The sequence below is a fragment of the Pinus tabuliformis genome, chromosome 3_2 (genome assembly GCF_031772625.1).
Source record: "Pinus tabuliformis cultivar Carrire ecotype Pingquan chromosome 3_2, CPIR1, whole genome shotgun sequence".
In the NCBI taxonomy this organism is placed as follows: domain Eukaryota; kingdom Viridiplantae; phylum Streptophyta; class Pinopsida; order Pinales; family Pinaceae; genus Pinus; species Pinus tabuliformis.
In genome coordinates this window covers 550,011,316-550,035,147 of record NC_142302.1, presented here as the reverse complement: position 1 = coordinate 550,035,147, position 23,832 = coordinate 550,011,316, and the positions used below count along the sequence as shown (strand labels likewise).

The window sequence follows — 23,832 nt, the reverse complement described above, 5'->3', positions numbered from 1 at the left end:
TAAATCATTAATCATATATCATAAACACTTTATCTCATCTTTCTCTTCCTATTTCCAACAAAAAAAATCATTAATCATATATCATAAACACTTTATATAAGTAAACATTGCAATCATTTAGAGAGTATATTTATCGGTGAACCCATGCAACAACCCATTGCAATCTAATATGGTTCTAATTGTCTCCTCAAAACACACCTTAGCAAACTCTTACAACTCTTGGCTTCTATATCGAATTAGTGTAACTGCAGGGAGGGAAAGCCTATCAAATATTATTGTTATTTTTATTTCGGGATGGCACAAAATGTACAGGTTGAATTATGGTGCCTTCATTTGAAATCAACCATTACCTTCTGATTCTGCATGTGCACAATGTCTGACTATGAGGTAGGGTTTTTCTTCATTTCTTTCATTTTCTTCAGGTTTTCTGTTGGGTGGGGAAAAGCCCGTCAAATATTATTGTTATTTTTATTTTGGGATGGCGCAAAATGTACAAGTTGAATTTTGGTGCCTTCATTTGAAATCAGCCATTACCTTGTGATTTTGCATGTGCACAATGTTTGACTATGAGGTAGGGTTTTTCTTCATTTCTTTAATTTTCTTCAAGTTTTCTGTTGGGTGGGGTCATTGATTTCATGGGACCTCCTCTGAGGTAGGTTTTTTCTTAATTTCTTTCATTTTCTTCAAGTTTTCTATTGGGTGGGGTTGTTGATTTCATGGGACCTCCTCTGGAGCCTCCTTTCAACAACAAAAACAACAAACCCCTCCACCTCGGCAACAATCTAGGACTCCTAGCCTACAAACCTCTCTTTCCCTTGCATCATCTGAAGCTTGTGGATCAACAGACCTACGAGGGCCTATTTCCTGTCTTGACAATGTGCATGAGTCTCCCTTAGAGAGTGAAAGCTCACGGGAAACATAACATACTGAGCATACATGGGTGGAGGTGGTAGCAAAGATATTGAAACAAACAATGAACTCTGCAGAGATCCCAAATCCTTTAGGTAAACTTTTCAAAATATAAGGTTTTTTTTTTTTTTTTTCAGAAAACATTTGACATTTATACATTAACAGGTTGGGAAACTAGAACGTTCATTGAGAACTGTCACTGAGAAATACATGGGATATTTATACATTCAAATAAATATCTGCCATATATAATGAACACAAGGCAAGCCATAGCATGGCGGTCAACCGAACAGACAGGAGCCAATACTTTTAGCATTTGGCTCCATCCATATAAAAGGAAGCACCATGAGGATTTAGACTATCCATGACCACAAGTTGCATATCCTCTAAAGGTTTTCAGTGGCGCTTTCGCTGGTTTATGAACCAATTATTTATTTGTTTATGATCCAAACCAGTACTTTCAGCCAAAGCAACCTTGTCTATTTCCAAAGGATATGGTCACTTGTAATGTACATTCCACCACTCAAGCAGCTTCTGCCTTGCCTCCATCGGGAGTTTTCCTTTCTTTTTCTTCTTCAAAAATTCTTGCTTGAGACTGCTGAAGTATCCACTATACTTATGAAGAAGTTGATATTTGGTAGCTTCGAGCTATGGAGAAAGAGCCCAAAATTTGTTAAGGAAGAGAGGCCAAGTTTTTATCTTTTGGAAAGACGAGTTTGCACTGCAAAGAAAGGGTTGTATTGCTCCAAAGTCATTGCTGGTCGAGTTGTTGGAACTAAGGACCGAGTTTACTGAAGCAAGGGGTCAAAGATCATTCTCATTTTGGTGGGATGATTTATATGAATAAAACAGAGGCCGAGTTTCCCATTAAATATTAAATGAATTTTGCGTTCCTTTTAGTAGCTGGTTGAATGTATAAATACTTGCTGAAGGTCGATTTGGGTGTAGGAGTTAAGTTCCCGAGCTAGTGAAGGCCAAGTATCTTACTATTTGTTTGTTGGACGTGTATTCTTTATTGAGCGTGGTCCTGTAGCTTCTAATGGCTATGGTACAGTTTGCAACATTAAGAAAAGGAGAGGCTGCTCACTAAAATTTTCTCTTGCTGAAGTGTATAAAGGTTGGTTATTACACAAAGCTCGAGTTTCCTTGCTGTTCTACGTGTTATCAGCCTCCTGGAATATTTCTTCAAGCTATAGTGAGCTAGTAGGAGCTGATATAAAAGCTGGTGAAAGAGCATGGATGTTATTAAGCTTATTCTTTGACTCCGTGTTCCACTATGCACTCATTTTTTGAGTATGGTTCTGTTATATATACACTTTAAAGTGTTGAATATTAATATATCCATGCTTTGTAAATTGTGGACTGATATTTAATTAAAAGAAATAGGTTTTATGCTCAGATTTTGTGTTGCCCATTTGGTTATAGCTGTGACACTCATTCCAAAGTGTTGTTGTTATCCCCAGCCAGGTTATCACTTAGTTGGTGCACGTGTTAAGCATGGTCCCTAGTGGTTTTGCATGATGATACTCTAGCTACATTCATACAAAAGAAATAGGTTTTTTTTTTTTTTTTCTTCTCTTCTTTTCTTTTCTCTTCTTTTTTTTTTTTTTTAAGTTTGAAAGTAAGAGTGTTTGAATTGTATTTTTCTGTTAGAAATAGATTCAATATCATCAAAAAAAAATTGGACATCCAAAATTTTGAAATTGAAAAATTGTAATTCGATTTTTAAAACTTTCCATAAAATTTTATCAAAATGGTAATAAAATTTCCATTATTTTCTAGGCAAAGATAACACCTGGTTATCCAGAAAATCTTTGATGTAACAAGTATAGGGTCTCTAGCAGCAAACCTTACCAAATAAGGATAAATGTAAAGTTGTTAGAGTGAGAGAAAAGCCTTCACTAATTTGGTGTTGATGAGGTGCACAGGGACCAATATAATATGCATGCTAAGTCCTATGGATGTGGTGTAATGGTTAGGAGGGAAAGTTTGGTCTTGCAGATCTTGTGGTCCAATCTTGGGCAGAAGAATGTATGCCTGAGAATAGAGGGTACAACTTCTGCAATCTAGGATAATAACATTTCAAGAATCAGGTTGATAGATTAGACAAGTACATTGAGTTTCGAAATTGGGTTGGACTAGGTTTTTATATTGGTTAGTAAATGTTTTTTCCTCAAAAAATCCACTGTTTCGTTTAGTCTAATAAACTGAATTGGATAACAAATTTAAAAAATTGAAAATGAAAAATCATAGTAACATAATGCCCTCAAGCCTTACACAATCTAGATAAGAGCATCAGAAATCATAGTAAAACAAAAATTATTCAGTGAATGCATATGGTTTCCAGCCTTGCACAATCTAGATAAGAGCATCTTGCAATTGGACATATGGTTATTGTTATATTCAACATTGAAATGGACAGAAAATATAATTGAAAGATCAACTTCCTATTATATTCAACATTGAAATGGACAGAAAATACAATTGAAAGATCAACTTCCTGTTATATTCAACATTGAAATGGACAGAAAATACAATTGAAAGATCAACTTCTTCGTAAGTACAGTGGGAGGGCTTGATGTAATTGAAGATAGAATTTCTAGAAGATCTAGAAGTGGAGCTTTGGGTGATCCTTGAAGGCAAAGGAGGTCTTCAACACAGGGAAGAATTTTCCCTTTTGCAAAACCTTGTATAAGGCAGGAGTGATCACCTTGTATAAGGCAGGAGTGATCTTACACCTATGTCAATGTCCAGGGCACACATTTAAGTTACCTATAAAAATAGGGATTCAAGCCTTTTTGCATCGAGATATCAGTGTCACTCAAACAGTCCTCATTGAGATCTCTTCCCACAAAGGATGCAGAAATATAACATGTCAAAGTCAACTTCCTGCAGATGATTGTAGTTGTGAAATTTGTCGCACCAAGAGCAGATTCTGTAGCCTTTGCATGTGCATTATTTGCAGCAAATTTGACTTTGAAGTGAATACTTGTCGATGAGTGGGCTGTGACACTTGTTTCCACTGGACACACACAAATTGTGTAATCCGTGCCAGACAAATAAGCATAGGTACCAGTATTTTAACCATTTTTTGGGAGGAGATAAGAGTTCGTAAATCCTGTAGGTTTTCTGTGTAATTTTATTTCTGGTTTTTGTTAATCTGGTTTTGGAGAAGAGTTTTAAGCTTAGTGTCTTGTAATTATTGATCTGGTGGATATGAAGCATATCCAATTGGGACTGAAAATTATGCATCACAAGTTTCTTAAATTCCATGGTATTTAGTATCAATCTTATTTGTTGAATTTATAATTTTAGAAGCAGTTGAAAAACATTGAAAATTGAAATGATGCTGAAAGATTATATATATTTGTTTTATAAAGTTTGACAAAATTTTCAGAATTTTAGGTTTATCATATTCTAGCTAGATGAGGATTTAAACAAATTCTAGTATTGCCAATGTGTTAATAAATTCTAATACTGTCAATATGCCTCTTTGTTGTGATATATTTAGTTGTTTAAAATAAGTGTTGATTCTTTTTAATATGCATATCAAGATGTTATATGTTGACTTATTGACTGTTCAGGATATGGGAGTGTGGTATAGGGTCATCTGAAATGCTTTTCAGGTGCAGGGCCTGTAAGAACCTTATACTAAGAGGCAAAATCCTTGGGAACAATTAAAATTATAATTTATATTGGTTGTTCTGTTGCTTATGCAATTTGTAGATTTTAGAGTTCTAATTTGGTTTATCAAACCAGGTTATAGATGAAGTATTTGGTGTAATTGATTTGCATCATTATAATTAGATATAATTAGAAGATCAAGGTACAAATCAGGAAGGGAACCAACATATCGTTACCTAAAAATGAACAGATGCATTCAAAATTACAGTCTAGAGCCTCTGTAATCCGTTATGTCAAATATGAGGACGTGGAAGATTGTGACTAGTTGGAATGACACAATCGTGTTATTTGATACTTTTTTTGACGTCATGATTGATTTCTAAATGGGCAGGTTGTGCAAATGCTAAAATCTTGATAACTGGAATTTGACCTTTTTTAATGCCCATGAGGCTTTTACCAAGCTTATTGAACTGCTATTTATATTTCACTTTGCTTTTGTTTAAAAAAAAAGCATTTCAAAAATTCAAAGTTGGGAATAAGTAATAAGATTGACCTATCATAGGTAGCATAGACTTTGGATACTATCTACAACATATTGGAGCTAATTGGGAATGATAGTCCATCCTGTGGTTGTAGTAGAATGGTAGTTTCTTCCCTGCAAGGAAAAGCTCACTGGGAAATCCTTGGGCACTTCCTTGTAAGGAAAACTTCACTCGGAAATCCTTGGGCACTTCTCTGCATTTTGTGGATGGAACCTAGTGTAAACCTGTAGGTGCCGATTACAGCGCCTGACCTGGCAGGGACTTCGTGGGAGGCACATAACTGAGGCATCCAGTTGGGGAATCGATTCTGAGACCTCCTCCATGGACCTTAAAGCTCTCAACAATTCGAGCTAACCCACTGGGCTTGTATAATGGTAGTTATCAGAATAGCCAATACTGTAGAGTTTTTCCTTGGCCACAGTCCATAATTACTGTGGGACCTCAGGATGATATGTATAAAAGGAGTTGTTGGAATGAAAACACTGGATTGGAATTAGAGCATTCAGGATTTTGCAAGCCCTGGACTTTACTGCTGAGTCCTGACTCCTGACACAAAGTGAGCGACACTGTAGAGTTTTTCGTTGGCCACAATCCATAATTATTGTGGGACTTCAGGATGATATGTATAAAAGGAGTTGCTGGAATGAAAACACTGGATTGGAATTAGAGCATTCAGGATTTTGCAAGCCCTGGACTTTACTGCTGAGTCCTGACTCCTGACACAAAGTGAGCGAGCTGAACTTTCTGCGCAGATAGAGTCATCTCTGAAAATCTGTGTGAACTGAATGATATATGTGAAAGTCTAGTTGTATGGTGTATGATATGTATTCTTCTACAATTAGTACTTATGATAATTAACCTATAGGTCCCCAAGGATTGAAACATGAAAAGTGAAATGAAAGTATAAGGGTAGTAGTCTGTGTAGGAAACTACGTTACCAGAAACAGGACGGCAGTTTTCGTTTCTAGAAAAAAACGTACAGAAAATGGTACAGCACGGAAAACAGCGTTTTGTACGGCCATTTTTGTTTCTCGGTCCAAGAAACTATTTCTCTAGAAACGAATACAATTTTCTGAGAAACTTTGTTCTGGTTCTTTTGTGATGTATCGAGGTTGGTTTTCGAAGGCAGTTGCATTGTCTGCTATTAGAAATAGAACAGGGGAAGTCCAATTTTGGTCGTTTTGTTTTGGAAACGATGAATCATATTATATAGCGATCCATGTTTAGTGAGTGCCAGTATTTAAGATGTGGCAGTGATTAAAGACTGACTATATATCACGGAGGCAGTGGCCGAAGGTGTGTGGCCGTAATCTTGATGAGAATCTGAGCTCGATTTGGGGAAGAAGACTTCAGTTTTGCTGGAGAGGCAATGCTTTATATTGCCTAGGGTGTATATGGCAAAGGTGAACCATATATAGCCGAGGAATTCTGGTGGAGCTGGATGAGCCTATGAGAAATTAAAGTTGTATAAAGGCACTTCTCTCATAAAATTGACTTCGAAGGAAATAGTGGTCATTAAACAGGTGTAGTGAATAGAAGTTGGGTGAAAAGATATTTCCATAACAATATTAATTATTTAGGGATTTCTTTGTCAAAGTTATGTTATTTTAAATACCGTCATTGTTATGATTTTTCATTTTTTTATTATTCATTTTTTCAATTTTTGTATTTTTCTTTTTAAAAATACATTTAGTGTATGGTTTCATTGTATTTAATCTTATACAAAAAATGTGCGTGTTACATTATATATAATTTTATAAATTAGTGATTAAATATAAATAATAATTTAGTAAACTTTATTTACAAACAAAAATTTTTTATATATCAATTTAGTATTTAATTCAATTATACTTTTAAAATATACTATTTTTATTATTATAAAGATTAATTTACTATTATAATAGATTAATAATAAAATTTCGAATTTGGTATCTAGTTTAATTAAATTATATTTTATATATATATATATAACAATTAATTTATTATTATAATGGATTAATAATAACATTTTGAAAGTTTAATAATAACTTTGTTTAGGTTTTCTCTCTAAACACTAGTTGTAGCCATGGAGAAAGTGGCACACTTTTTATACTAAGTTTGTTGGAGGTGGCAATAGTTCCCGAGAATCCTCTACTTCTAACTCTATTCTCAATGGAGATTTGCTCAATCTCCACAATCTTGTTACCAAACCATGGAAACGAAAACCTATTAAATGTCTTCTAAATGCTACAATAGACCCAAATTTGAAGTCCACTCAAGTTACATCAGAGAATATATACAATATATCGAGAAGTTTCTAGTGATCTGGGCTTCAAAAAAATCACACTCTCAATAGGTCCAAATCAAGTGGAAATGCAAAGGCCAAAGCAAACTTGAATTCAATACCATGGATTTCTTCACCATTGTATTTTCCATTCTAAAATATCAAACATGGATATTCTATAATAGCCGATGTGACGAACTGAAGCTTTCTTTCTCACTCTGACCATTCGAGAATGGTCCATGTAAGCAATTGAAGCTTATGAGCAACTCACTATGAACCTTAGTACTAGAGAATGTTGATGATGAATGTTTTTTTTATATTTTTCATATTTTTTTTTGGTTTTTTCTCTCATTGTTTTATGAATGTGAAACCTCCCAAATTCGTTTCTCGTCCCATTATGGTTTCTCGTTCCATTTCCCGTTTGTCGTCGTTTATAGTAATATAGATAGGAAAATAGATGAAATGCAGAAACACTATGAATTGGTTTCTGGAAACAGGAACAAACATTTTCAAACAAAATCTGCCTTTAATGCTCTTCTTTTTACTGGTCTGCTTCTGTCTATTGAAAAATCAGAAATGAGAGGTTTTTCCCATTTCAATAGTTTTTATTTTAGGGTTAGTGGGTACTTTTAGGGAAAGTGTAGGATCTTTTATTTTTTATTTCTTGTTTTGGAGCTTTAAAAGAAGTGAAAAATTGGTGGAAACTGTACCAGTTTCTGGAAACATTCAAGAAACTGCAACAGAGTTTTCTGAAAATCGCTGGAAAGTGGAAACTGCCTCAGAGGTTTCTGGAAAATGTTGGAAACCGCTGAACAGTTTCCCAGTATTGCTAAACACTTTTGGAAATGGTACTCGCTATCTGGCAACTGGAAATGTTTGGGACACTGGAAATAGGTTTACAGTCTACTGGGAACAGTTTCCTGGATTCATTGATAATTGGTAGTTGAAAAATTACAACTAATAACAAATTGCTTGACTTAGTTTTATATTTTGTTCTGATAAAAGAAAATTATGGGCAGCCTCTTGCAATAATTTTGTAGTGTGCTTTATTCTTTTTTAGTTATCTAACATTAGAAGCCATATTTCTACCAGTATTGCCAGACTTTGGTTGTATCTAAACTGATTCTGTGCTGCTTGTTCAGGTTGTAGCTATCACAGTGTTTTTCGTGCTGGCAATTGCATTCTATGCATTTTTTGCACCATTTTTAGGCAGTGCTACATTGGAGTATGCAGCTATTGCGGTTTACACTCCTATGGTTTATTTTTCCTCCTCTCCTTTCTTCTTTTAGAGCAATTTTTAAAATTTATATAGTAGAAAGATTGTTGATACCTTTTGCTTCGTTAATGCCTGAAACTATCTAAAATCTGAACCTTTTGCAGGCATTAGCTGTTTTCCTTCTTTATATTCGTTGTTCTGCAATTGATCCAGCAGATCCTGGAATTTTATCGAACTTTGGTCACAAATATTTTGAAACAAAGGGGAAGAGACAAGAATTTTCATCAAGCACTTTAATTTTAAATGGAGGTCAAGGAGTTAAGCAATCTCCAGCCTTATCCTCTGGTGGGAGCTCTTTTATACAGTCTGGGAATAGACCTGAAGCTGGGAGAATGACATGGATGAGCCCTGAAGACACTGGGAAGAAGAGCTTCGTGAAGGTTGTTGGATGCTTACTTTGTGGGTGGTTTGTTAAAGATGATAACTGTCAGAATGAAGCACTTCCACCACAAGATGCAGAAGATGATGCTTTGTTTTGCACGTTATGCAATGCCGAGGTATTGTGTTGTAATTTTCTTTAAGGTTCAGTTACTGTCCATTTCATTATTCAAGGTTAAATTTTATTTTCTAGATATCTAGGATTGTATATTTTAGTGCCAGATATATTGCAGGATAAACATCTGTAAAAAAATGCAGGTAGTTGTCTAACGTATATAGATGAATCTGCGGAATTGTACCAGGGACACTTCAAAATTCAAATAGGTTTCCCATATGGTAGTGCTTTTAGATTATGCTGTTGTCACACTACATTATATTGGACTCTGTAGAGAAGTCTGCGATGTTGCCAAATGTATGAATAGAATCACATTGAGGTGTGGATCTGTAAACTAATTCTATCTTATGTCACATGGTTTGTGCCAATGAAATTTGGATAAAATTGTTCCGTTCATAAAATTTGGAAAAAAAACTTACCATCGAATTTGTTCATACATATATTTAAATTTTTAAAAGAAGTTTAATAACTTTAAGTTATTAAAAATTGTGGAGAGCTTAAATTTTTAAAAGAAGTTTAATAACTTTAAGTTATTAAAAATTGTGGAGAGCTTTATCTAACACATAGATGTATAAAATATTGATAAACTATGAACCAATATGTATTCTATGAATGATGATAAACTAGTAAATGCACCATAAACAAATTGATAATGAACAAATATGAAGCATGATAAATAGTAAAAATGACCAAGGGCTTTGAAATTCAGTGAACATGAACAAATTTCAACACATACCTTTAAATTCACCAAATTTCAAATTTGGCAACGAAATTCGGTGACTCATCATTCATGTTACATAGATTCTATCTAATGTCTTGTGATCAGGTACTAATTTTGTAATTGAAAACATTGACATCCTATGTATGCGAAATTTGTTCTGTTCCAGAGAACAAAATTTGCATATGTAACACTGTTTCCTGTGATTAATCATGGGAAAATACTCAATGCATGAAATGTGTCTGCCACGTTAAAGTTGAATTATCATGCTATGTTCCAATGAGTGTTTGTTTTATTATGCACTTGATGTGTTTTTATTAACACTTGTTTTCAATCACTCATTCTTTCAGGTGTATGTATGTATGTATGTGTATGTGTATGTATGTGTGTATGTGTCTCTGTGTGTGCATGTATGTGTTTATGTGTGTGTGCGTATGTGTGTATTATGTGTGTGTATGCATGTATGTATGTGTGTGTGTGTTTATGTATGTATATATGTATGTGTGTTTGTGTGTGTATGTGTATGTATGTCTGTCTGTTGCCCCAAATGTCCATATACTAACCGGATACATACAAAAAGGTCTACTAACCAAGACTTCATTATGCAAGACATTATGCCACAATAGTGGCAAATTCCGAGTGAAGTAGAAAAACCATAAGTTAACTGAAACCATCATGAAGACGTATAGTGCCTGGAATGGCTGGATTGACTAGAGTGGAGGATTTGGATGTTGCAGAGCTACTCCTCAATGCAAGCCAGTTATTCATGTTCTTCCACCCTCAGTGGGTTTTTTTTTTAAGTTTTTTCTATGTAACAAAGCAACCCACCCTTGATCCTATAGGCAAGTGTAAGATATTCTTCAGGGCTCAAGGTTGTTCATCAACAAAACCATAAGTTAACTGAAACCATCATGAAGACGTATAGTGCCTGGAATGGCTGGATTGACTAGAGTGGAGGATTTGGATTGTTGCAAAGCTACTCCTCAATGAAAGCCAGTTATTCATGTTCTTTCACTCCCAGTGGGTTTTTTTTTTAAAGTTTTTCTATGTAACAAAGCACCCCACCCCCAGTGGTTTTTTTTTTTAAGTTTTTTCTATGTAACAAAGCACCCTACCCTCCATCCTATAGGCAAGTGTAAGATATTCTTCAGGGCTCAAGGTTGTTCATCAACAAGGTTCGAAGCCATTACAACAATATACTTGATATGAGCTCAACATGTCACTTGCAGGAATTGAACCTATGTGGGGAGGAGAACAATCATTCTTTCCAACCACTCAAGATAAACCCAATTGATGTCACACATGCCTAATGATTTACTAAAGCATTCAATAAAATATAATAGTTAGTGTTTTTCCTTTTCATATTTGTCGCATATTTAGCATGGAAAATATGGTGAGAGTAAGATTCTAGTTTTTTAATGCTATGGAACTGAGTGGTTTCCTTTTCTCATATTAATAATGAATGAATATGCTTAATGATGGCAATTGTAGCTTCCTTACCTTCATTAAAGTTTTGTCAATGTTTATAATTACTCTTGCGATGTTCTGTAGCTAGATAGTGTTATTTTTATATCAGTCATTCTTTATGCTTATGTAATGCAGGTGCGCAAGTTCAGTAAACACTGTAGAAGTTGTGACAAATGTGTGGATGGATTTGATCACCATTAACTACTGCCTGTAATGATAGTTGCACAATGAAATAGATTGTTCTTTAATTGATGCACCATTTTATCCTTTCCCATCAATGATGTTAATCCCATTTCATTAGGTCCAGCTATCTGTTTTTTTGAGGTTCAGATTGGTCTTTCATTAACTTGTCATTAGGTTCAGAGAATTGATACTTAGGGATTATATTAAGCTTGTTTGATAATGACTCTTTGGGTTCAGAATCTTGGTGTTTGAGAGACCACCTTTATTTTGTTTGCAGTGGTTGAATAACTGTGTTGGAAAGAAGAACTACATAACATTTTTTGCTCTTATGGCTGCCAGTCTTACCTAGGTGAGAATAAAAGCATCTACTTGAAGATTTCTAAAGAGAAATTCAGTTGTTCTAAGAAGTATTTGGAAGAAATATATTTGCAGTGATCACAATTTTTATATTTCTGTGCATTCTCCATTTCTGATTCTGGCTTGTAAATTGCAGCTTCTACTTGAAGGGGGAATAGGAATTGTTGTTCTGGTGTGTTGTTTTGTTGATAAAAGAGGCATTGATATTTAGATAACAGAAAAGTTGGGTGATGTATTTTCACGGGCCCCATATGCTTTTGTTGTAGTATGTCTTCATACAACCCAATATAATTAATAGGACTGTATATTTGAATGTTGTTAGCTGCCCAAGTTGGTACACTTTTTTAATTTCATAATGATAAGCTGAATTTAAGCTTTTATCTTCTCAAGCTTCTAGACTTTTTAATTTTATAATAATAGGCTGAATTTAAGCCTTTGGAGTGCTATGTATTCTTCAATAAGTTTGCATAAGTGACAATTCAGGATGCATTGAAAAGTTTACTCATTAAAATTTAAATATTTTATGTATTTTTTAGTCAATCAAGTCATTGAATTCAAATGGGTCTAATCTATGGCTGAGTCCGAGTTGACCCTCGACTGATTTTGAGGCTGAATTAGAGTTTTAAAACAATGCTAAAAATATACATGCCAAAAATAGCAATTATGACTCCTACAAACCAGGAGTTCCAGAATATTAAAATAATTGCTTTAGTTACTAAAAACAAGTCTTGATACAAATCCTTACTAAGAGGACATCAAAACTATTAGGGTGGGTGAAGGATGTGTTTCAGCATTGTGCCCCTGATTGGGATAGGGAAGCCCTCATGAAGGAATTTGATTGTGTTTGGAGGATATTTCATGGAAGTGAGAACTCTAGGGGCAGAAAACTGTTTTGGAAGTCTGAAGAATTATTGGAAAGTCTGAAGACTGGAGCTACTCATGAGGCTGCAGTTTGCAAAGTGTGATGCAACATTTCTTTCAAGGTTTGGTTTCTCCAACACATGGCAATTTTTTTTGTTATATCAATTATTTTGATGCACAATATTCAGTTGGTAAGGCTACCATGCCATCTAATGGTGGTAAGAGCTTATTACAGATAAAGAAATGATATTTTCTTTGAATATAGGGCTGACTATATTTGAAGGTTAATTGTGGGTAAATAGGGTTACAACAGACATAAGAGAGTCCACTAGAGAAGAGTATTGTGCATTTCTATGGTTTCAAATGATGCAGGAGAGAAATGGGTGTAGGATTGGAGGAAGCATCATATGCCAATGTTTCCTTAACATGCATTAAATAGAACTGACAAAATTGTGGGTGAACATTGGTTAGAGTTGTGACAAAACTAGGCAGAGGGGTAGCTAAGTGCGTTAGGTTTGCAATATGGAAAACATAAATGGTAAAATGCTTAGGTGTAGTTTCAACAAGAAAAATTGACATGCATAGAGAGGGCACAATTTTGGTGAGGGTGCCCACATTAAGGCCACAAAACTAATGGCTTTCACACATTTAAGTAGGCTAGAGAGGAACCTACAATGATACTAGGTCAAACACACAAAATTGATAGAAAATATTTGAATAACTCATGGGGATTTATTATATTCACAAGATGTAAATATTAATACATAGTTTTATGACCCTTGGTTTTCATCTTCCAAGAGGTCACTTGGACTTCAATGACTATTGGAATTCCATCCCACCAACCCTAACAAATTAGGAGTCTCACAAAATTTTATACTAATGGATTCAACTTGCATCTACATGAAACACAAAGGAGGAATCCAACAACCTTTTTCATAACCCACTTAATTTTTTTAGAAACTCGACAGTAATACCATAAATGGTTGCAAACTACAAAATGCTTTTACCATTTTATCAACAACTCTATTTGAAATTGTTGGAAATTTTTATTCGTCACACAACTTCAAATTCTAAAGCAATTCACTCACAAAAATACAAGGAATCAATAAATACACTTCAACTTAACATGCTCATCAAAACACATAGGGAGATACACAATAGAAACACTTGACATTTATGACTTCTTATCATAGCAAGGGAAGACTTAGCTACTCGATCGATCATTACAGATAATAAGTGACTGAGGCTATCGGGAATTAGGACTTGTAATTCCATCTAGCTGACTCTACCATCTAATAACTTATTGTAGTGAAATACAGAAAGAGGAAAACAGCAAGAGAACCAATAGAAACACTCAACATTGTTCATTCAGGGAACAGTATAGAAACAACACAAACACATAAACTATGAAACTATCCACTATTGAATTAACTATCAATGAGACCTATAAACTAACAGAAATAACTAGATACAAGCTCTATATACGATATTGATAGAAAAAATACAACCATCATTTAACCAACTAACATTGTATCATATAATAAGAGTTCGTCTGGTGGGAACAAATATCATCATCTATCGAATCAACAACACATCTCATGCTATCAATGCACTAATCAAAAGTACGATCTTATCATCAATCCCATCATCCACTTTCAAACCCACCTTTACCAAGACAAACATCTCTCAACACTTACATACAACCACTGAGGCTCAGATGAACATCAAAAACTCAGGGCTAGACTCTAAGATCAATTACGCTACCCCTACCTTTCTTATCCTCTTAAATCATCCTAAGGAAAACATATCTCATGATTAGCAAAAAAAAAAGCAATCCTTAGGAAACCAAGCTTGTAGATATAAATAACTAAGGAAAGTGAGAAAGTTGATATAGAAATAATCCACGAGAAATAGATACCCTGGTATCAGGACCTTAAACCCAACTCGACACGTTTTGATTTTGAAAAGCACGGATAAACACCATATCACTAGGGATTACTTACTTACAGTAATAGAGTAGCTTAATCTTTATATCTATATATTTGGCTTATCCCTTTATTATATCTTTGACACCCATACACAATATATAGGAAGTATCTTTAGACTTTTTACACACCTTACATAGCAGATTTTACCAGCTGCACTAGATTCATTCCTAGGAGATAGAAAGTCTATTTATCATATTTCAAATCTTAAGTGACGAGGTTTGGCTCTTTACTCTATGCTCACCTTTTGCTATGCTTATGGATCTGAAACACCAAGTTATGGTTAGAATGTTCAATGATGGGTATTATTGTGAGATTATTTTCCCATCATGCTCCTACTAAATTGGAAATAGTTTTGTTCTATTTATTGTTTGGGCCAAATTTTGTAACAACAACACTAGTGCATTAACTATGCTAAAATGTCACTTTCTTTTTAATTTGACCATGAATATCTCTTTTACAAATCAATATTTCTTAGCTCTGTTTACCTTAGTGGTTTGATAAGAACATTTCTACAGTCTCTTCATTGAATTTCTTAAAGTTTTTACATTTATGCTTTTTGACAAAAAAGGGCTAACATTTTACTGGTTTGATAAGAACATTTCTACAGTCTCTTCATTGAATTTCTTAAAGTTTTTACATTTATGCTTTTTGACAAAAAAGGGCTAACATTTTACCCTGGCTAAGTAAGGATTCTTTAAATTAGCATTTGCACCCAATGTTGCAAAGGAAACGCCGTAAGGCATAAATTGCATAAATTACGGCATAAATTGCATAAATTGAATTATGCAAATACAACAAAAAAATACTTTGATAAAGAATAAAAATATATTGAATGCTCACATCAATGTCCCATTACATTATGTTATGTTATGTTTTGTTTTATTTGTTTTTTTGTTTTGGCAGAAGATACAAAAATTATTTTTATATATCAACTATATTGGAAAAAAATGTGGTTGTATATATGTTTCATATAAATCTTCAACATTTATTAATCACATTGGTAAATATAATTATGCTAGTACAAAACCAATCTAATAAAAAATTTCCCTAATCATTAATAAATAAATAAATTTATATATAATATAAAATCAAATGTAAATTCTATATGATAATCAAACAGTGTATTTTATTATTACACATACAATTCAAAATTTTATATTACCATAGAACTAGAAACTCAAGCAGTCAGGTCTGGTTGTTTGATATTCTGAATTAACCTTCGTATAAATGAAATGGTCCAAATTATTTACGGTACGCAATATTTTCGTTATTTCACTTAAAAATTGTATACACCACATAAACTATTTGTTTCATAATGTGGCTCTTATTATTTCTCTCATATATATATATATATATATATATATATATATATATATATATATATATATATATATATATATTATCCTGGAAACTCACGTACTCAAGTAGTCCTCTTCGACTATTATTTCAGAACTTCTCTCCCACCCACTAGTACACAGATTTACTGAGAAATGAATAAACAGTTGTCATTGCTTTGGATGACGTATCTTGCAATGATCCAGCACACTCTTCCCTTTTAGTCCCTGGTTGAAGAAAAGTTGCGTGAATTCTCGAAACTCATATCCTCTGTACTGAGCCGGATGCTGTTCATCCACCATGGACGGCGCAGGCGCAATAATGGCGTCCTCTGAAGGTCCATAAGATGTAGGGATCGATATACGCGCAGTGTATGCATTCGTTATTGCTCGGTGCTCCACACTCCTGAATCTTCCATTGCTCACCACCTATTCATATTCATATTCATTTCAAATCACAATATTAATACCATGATTAATACATCTCAAAGCCAAAATATAATATTATTGGATCGCGGTTCTAATTAATTACCTCCAGCTGGTCTCCCACATTGATAACAAAGGCATTAGCAATGGGTTCTACAGCAACCCACTTCCCTTTTCTAAGTACTTGCAAACAGCTGACATCGCCTTGCATTAGAACAGTGATTCCACTTGAGTCTGAATGGCTTCTTAAACGAAGGGTAACATCTGGGTTTGGGCATGGTGGATAGTAATTTACAAGTAACAGCTGTCTGTGTTCCCCAAAAATATTGTTCAAGTAATCAAAGTTGAGTCCTAGAGCTTCAGAAATTGTAGCCAACAACCTTAAACACAGTGCCCTCACCTCCACAGCGTACTTGCCTGCAATTTCCCTGTAACAAAAGCTTCAATATTATATTAAGCCAAACGAGTTATGATTTCTACTTTAATGGTTGACATAAGGTTTAATGGCTACCTATAGGCTGCAAGTTTTTTAGGCCAAGAGTCGATGACTTCGTGTAATGGAAAACAAGGGTGCCTCAGATAGTCCCTCCAATTAAGGACCTCATCTTTGTGAATACTGAAGCTTGTAGCAAGCCGAGCCAATTGCTATGGATCGTTTGAGTAGAGGTATGCACGATCTTCCATCGACATTTCGAAGAATTCTTTGGCGATTCCCATCATGTTTTTCATCACCCTCTCTAGTACCCCATGGTTCACCATCTGATCATATCATGCTTCAACTATATTAATACTGAATTTTAAGAGAAAATTTATGAAGAATTAATGTTCATAATTGAGGCAGTGGACCTATGGGTAGTTTATTTGGGGCTATCATGGGATTGAAACTTCAAATCCCTATGAATCAAGAAAAAAAAATTATCACATGGGGCAGTGGAGATTGAAGGTTGTACCTGGAAAAAGCCATCCTCCTCACATGCACGTTGGATTTTTTGGATGACAATGGTCTTGTTAGGGCCATCCAGGTGTTTCAGATCCACCACTGGAATGTTGTCGCAGAAAGATACCTGAGACATGTTGGGTTGTTCATGGGGAGGCAAAATATATTTGTTCTGCACCTCAACATTGTTTATTCCATTGCACAACAGTTTCTCAACACCATTAGCATTAGTCCCATTGTGGAGATCCATTCTAGAGGACATGCATCTTTCTTTCCTTTTGATGTTATAGAGGATACAATATGGGGAGGCAAAATATATTTTTTCTGCACCTCAACATTGTTTATTCCATTGCACAACAGTTTCTCAACACCATTAGCATTAGTCCCATTGTGGAGATCCATTCTAGAGGACATGCATCTTTCTTTCCTTTTGATGTTATAGCGAATACAATATTTTTTCCATACGGATCTTGCACGACTTCTAATGGAAGTTAGAAATTGCACATTTGCATTGCAAAGATTGCAATCCGTAGAGCTCTGAATGGAAACAAAGGCGACGTGACCAAATGGGAGTAGAGCCGAGAAATCCATCTGAAACAACAAAATTTTTATGAAGGAATAAAAATTTAGAAAAGAGGCAGCCTTTTATTGCCAAAATCCAGATTTTTTGTGGCAAAGGCAGTTGAAGGTTGTTGTAATAGTAGACCCTTAGTACAACACGCAGGCGCAAATGCTCCTTTACTTAACGAATCCACTCGCGGATTTCCTCTTTCCGCTCCATGGAATCCAACAGATCCAGGAAACACCTCTGCTGCTTACTCACTAGGCTCTCCAAGAGCTCACGAATAGCATCTAGGTCCGTCGCTGAGAGGCCTCTGGGCGTCATTTTTCTCTACTTCCCAGCAGGGGACCCTTCTTCTGTCATCTCGTCGTTAGTCAGAAAATTGCTGGGAGTCTTGGTGGAAATAAACTGCAAATAAAACATAATGGGTTGGGGGCACTGTAGAATTACCTCTGGGAAGTTGCGTGACGGTTGAAGCCGTTGCTACCACAGAGACTATGAACATGGCCATCAACCAATATTCGTAACTACTTTTTCTTGATCGAACCCCTGTGTACATGGCCATCAACCAATATTCGTAACTACTTTTTCTTGATCGAACCGCTGTGTTTTTCTTAATCGTCTAACATCTAATTGTATGGTGTACAAGGATGACACATCAACAAAGAGGGGAGTTGATTTCAGAGGGAACGCCTTACGACATAATAATATTCTAGCTTGGTTCCTTTTTGTTCCATCTAAGCTTGGAAAAGTGTCATGAATTTACATTGAACAATGTAAGAATCTAGCCTTTTCCAGAAACAATCAAGCCAACTCTTTCATTTTGCAAATTACCTACCAGTACTGGACATATTCTTTGAAATTTCAGAATCTATTCTTTTCCTGAAACAATCAGGCCAACTCTTTCATTTTACATTTTACCTACCAGTTGTAGACATATTCTTTGAAATTTCTATGCTGAAGGTGTTGGATTTAGGTAAGTGATGCAGAATGCACACCTATAGTTCTATTGTTCACCTATTAGACCAATGCAAATTATAGGAAAACTTGGAAGGGTTGGACATGACTGTTCCAACCATACTCTTATTGGCCCACAATACATATATTCATAACACATACCTACAATACTATTGTTCACCTATTCAGCTAGTGCATATTGTAGGAAAATTGTTAAATGTTGGACTTCGTTGTCTCAAGTTCACACACCAGCACTAAAGATGCAACGTATTGTGTGCATCCTTAGATATGTTTGAGATTGCAAGCTAATTGTTTAAATAAATGCATGTATAAAACTTCTATATTAGCAAAATAACCATCAATATTTTTTTTCTACCATTTTGGGCAAAATTCACAATAGTATGCTAAAAAGTGTCATTTCAATGTCTGGAAATTAGGATATATAAATGTGAGATATATACTCTACATCTTTGGGTTATCTCCTTTTCAAATCTGAGCTTTTTTAGGCTACATGTTAATTGTTTGAACTTTGAACTTTGAAGAAATTCCTGAATGGACTTCGTAAATACTCAAATGAATGGACTTCGTAAGGTAGTGGTACCATAAATTGTGTTATTTCAAAGATTTGACTTCCATATTTTCACAAAATACAATGTCCTCAATAAATAATTATATGTATAGATACTTATGTTTAGGATTATATATGTGTTGGAGCGGTTCCTTTATGTTTTACTATAATCCTGATGTTGACAATCTTTAGGTGACTTTCATCAATTTTTCATAGAATATGCAAAAGATTTCATTGTCAAAATGTGGCAAAACTTACATTTCTCCTGATTTCTTTTTTTATTGTTCATGACAAGATAATCATGTTGTAGGAATGAGGTATCCTACTATGTGTTTCAATTTGTGGATTTTTTTTTCCTCCCATCTTTTTACAAGGATGTAGATTTCATTTTCATGTTGATGGTTTTTGCATGTATCTTATCTAGCCCCAAATGCTGGTAATGGAGCAGATCTTGAGAAGTAGTCATGGACACAGACTATCAGAGTTTAATGCTACAATACCATTTCCACCTGGTATCAGAAAAAAGTTTAATGGTCTATGACATAAAGAAGAGTTATTTAACAACGGGGTTGAAAGGAAAACCTCATGTCTTAGTTCTAAGTCATTTATTTGCGTTTCTTAGCTGTGAGTCATCTGTTTTGATTTTGAGCTTTATCAAATCAATTATTTCACTAATCCAATATGCATGGCCTGTGTTTCTCACCCAATGTTAGTTACATGACATGGTTGATATAACATTCAATTCTAGGCCACTTTTATTTGAAGTCAGAGATTTTATTGATTAAAAGGATGTTCATATTTTGATTGGCTTACTTGGAGCTTGATTTAAAAAAGCTTTGTAAATTCCATGCGGATGTTATTTTTTCAGGGTGAGCTCTTTTGCACCAGTAAGGTCAAATGAGTCCTAGAACATAAGTAAACAACAAGCACATCCTTGGCCTTTGTTGTGTATCTGTTATTCTTTATATCATTGATGGATGGTTATTGATGATGTAAAACAGAGGATGGGAAGGCCCTGCCAATTCTCTTGACAAAACAAAATAAAATGGAGTAATATAATTGTGTTTTAAAGGGTGAGCCATAAATTAGTACTTGAAATGTAGAACTTGAGAATAACAAGCTATTTGATATGGATCTAGAGACACAACAGACCGTGGAAAAAAATGATGGTATTAACGAGTCTTCTCGGCAAATAAGTTCTAACTGTTAGACCACTACCTAAATTTCAGTTATTTGCAATGGAAATAGTGACTCTAGCTTTATTTATATGAATAGCAACTTTGGCCATTCTCCTATTCCTTTCCTATGAATGATTTTGATTTTCAAACTCCAACTAGTTTGTTGTTAAACTAATTAAAGCTTTGATGACAAACTTATAGTTTTCAAAGCTCTTTTCTAAATCTATTTTCTTGAGCAAATTTGTCTTTTTACTTTAGGTACTGTAGATTGCTACTGTGTGACATGCTATGATATAATTTCCTGGAGAAATAGACAGAAGCATTGTACAACATAGTCTTTTTTAAATCTAAAGAAACAATATTTTCAAATATAAAGTTTATTAATTAAGAACATCTTTTAGACTTCTTAGCTAAGTTATGATTACATTTCAATAGGGGATTTTGTGTACGTTGATATTGTTTTGTCTCTTTGGTTTCTTTCAGGTAAAAATTGTTAATAAAGAATGTGTTCTTGAGCAACATGCACACATCTTATTCTACTATCAATAGGAAACTCCATGGTTTTCAGGCATGGAAACAAAAATGCAGATGTCAGTGGGATATCCAAAGTCCGTGTTGGATGAATTTAATACTACCGATGATTTTGATTCCTTGTCAAACAAAGAATGTCACAAGTCAAATTCAAATAAACAAAAGCAGCTCAAGAATGAAGGAGAAGTTATTGCTTTCTGTCCAAGTCATTTTTTTTATTTGTTGGTTGCTATCATGTTTTGAGTGTGGACTTGTGAAATTCCAAATTGCCTGTTGGTTTATGTGAAGGAGATATATATATATATATATATATATATATATATAGTCATATGTCATATGTCATTCATGGTTTCCGAAGACCCGTGTTACATTTGCACATAACTTTAGATATCATTTAGATATCTAAACACCAAACAACAACATTGAGATTTTTCTTTCACTCAACCTATAACATATTGCATCTGTCTTCATCAATGCTCTTCTTCCATATGCTATCCACTTATGACATTTCCTTTGCAATATTTGGTGCATTTTCTAGTTATAGGTCATTTATAAGCTATAAATGTCATTAGAGTTTCACTTCTAATTGAGTATTCAAATGAACATATTGATGCTCTTATACATAACTGTTTTTCCCACAACCCACTTTTCATAACTTCCCTAACCATTAGGTAGGGACCTGCAACTTCGATGTTTCTTTCTTGTTTAATAAAATATTGTCGAGACTTTAATTTATTGAAAGTTGTAGAATTTACAATTTATGAAGTTTCAAAGTCCAATTATTTAAAGGGTGCTAGCTCAGTGGAAGAGCACCTGCTTTACAAGCAGGAGGTTGGTGGTTCGATTCCATCGTGCCCTGACATCCATATGGAATGGTGACAATCAATTTTTGGTGACGGAGACTCTTTTGACCATCACCAATGAGCTTTGGTGACATTTTTCGACCCTCACCAAAATATGAAATGGTGATGGTCAATGAACGGCACCATATATACGCATCAGTAGTGACAACCCTCAAATATCCATAACCATAAATCATTGTTGTTGATATGAAATGGTGACAGTCATTGTCCGTCATTATAGTCATTATTCGTGACAGATCTTGAATGTCACCATAACACCTATACTTCTGGCAATGCGGATTTTGGTGACGATCAACGAACGTCACCATATATATGCACCAATAGTGACAGCCATGAAAGATCCATCACAATAAATCATTGTTGTTCATATGAAATGGTGATAGTCATTATCCTTCATTATAATCAGTATTCGTGACGGACTTTGAATGTCACCATAACACATATTTTTGGCGACGCCACCTTTGGTGGCATTCATTTTTTGGTGACCAAGGCTATGGTTCATCACCATTGCTCATATGAAATGGTGACGGTCGTTATCTGTCATTATAAATCATTATTGGTGACAAAATTTGAATGTCACTACAACACCTATATTTTTGGCGACACCACCTTTGGTGGTGTTCAGTTTTTGGTGACAGAGGCTATGGTCTGTCACCATTGCTCATATGAAATGGTGACAATCGATATCCATCATTATAAATCACTATTGGTGACGGACTTTGAATTTCACCAAAACACCTATACTTTTTGCAATGCCACTTTTGGTGACGAAGGCTCTTTTGACTGTCACCAAAGAGCTTATGGTGACATTTTTCGCCCCTCACCAATGTCCTTTTTTCTTATAGTGGCTACTCAACTGCTGGAAGGAAATGTGCATTTCTGGTTCGGAGCTAGGTTGGCTTCTCTAGAGATTTGTGAAATTTTTGGGTAGAGCAGTTGATTGCTACCGAGATTTGCGCAAATTCTGGGCTGAGCAACCCTGCTGGGGAAAATTGCGCAATTTTCACTGTGAGGGTTGACTGGTAGAATTGAAAAATTCTGGAGCCCAACAGGCTATCAGACATGATTGTGCAATTTCTGGAGGGAAGGCTGGTTTCCCTCTAGAACTACGCAATTTCTTGAGGGAGCTTCTCAGCCTGCAACTGGACCAAGTCCGGATGAACAACCTGTGAGGGGAATGCATGAAGCTATGATCAACAAGCTGCCTTTTTGCAAGAAAAACACTAATTTAGCTTGTGTACTTGACAAAGAAATACAAGGTGTTGTGAAAATTTGGTAGGGAGGCTCAAAAATGAAGCTAAGGAAAAATTTTGGATGGTGGTTGTAGCTGCTACAACAGGTCCCAACTAGAACTTAGACCGTTTGGTGTAGGAGTCCTAGTAGTGGGTCGTATGGTATCGCCTTGACCATGGTTTCACACAGAGGCAAGTAAGATGTCCCTATTGGTAGAAAGGGTGTGACATATGTAATAAGTCCAGGACGGTGCATGAGCAATTCTAACACACGGAGGGTGAGGTGAGTGCGCCCCTTGGAAACCTGTGAAAGCACAAAGTTAAGAAGGGAACACGTGAGCTAAGATGCATCACAAAATGGAAAGCAAGTGAGCTAGCAATCCAAATTGATGGTTAAACCAACATCACATTTTGGTAAGATTCATACATACATATATAGAAAATAGCTTCACATGCATGCGTAAGAAAACAGATACATATATCATTTAGAGTAAACAAGATAGTTGAAATACAATACGACATATGCATGAAATGTGTTGGCTATGTTATATTAATAACTGTAA

General features: G+C 34.9%; 1 non-coding gene and 3 pseudogenes across 2 annotated transcripts; 3 read left to right on the top strand and 1 right to left on the bottom strand.

Moving 5' to 3' along the window:
• Window positions 1-15,892, top strand: part of LOC149181691 (OBERON-like protein) — a 71,523-nt pseudogene extending 55,631 nt beyond the window's left edge.
• Window positions 5,156-12,422, top strand: LOC149181692 (putative protein S-acyltransferase 20; annotated as a pseudogene). Its single transcript, XR_016257383.1, has 7 exons — window positions 5,156-5,801; window positions 8,481-8,594; window positions 8,719-9,111; window positions 11,428-11,502; window positions 11,753-11,824; window positions 11,969-12,097; window positions 12,369-12,422. The product of XR_016257383.1 is annotated as a putative protein S-acyltransferase 20 (transcript).
• A 294-nt stretch (window positions 15,893-16,186) lies between the features above and the next one.
• LOC149181690 (protein DMR6-LIKE OXYGENASE 1 pseudogene) lies at window positions 16,187-18,264 on the bottom strand (annotated as a pseudogene).
• Window positions 18,265-21,961: 3,697 nt separating this feature from the next.
• TRNAV-UAC (transfer RNA valine (anticodon UAC)) lies at window positions 21,962-22,033 on the top strand. Its single transcript has one exon. It is a non-coding gene; the product is annotated as a tRNA-Val (tRNA).
• The last annotated feature ends 1,799 nt before the right edge of the window (window positions 22,034-23,832 follow it).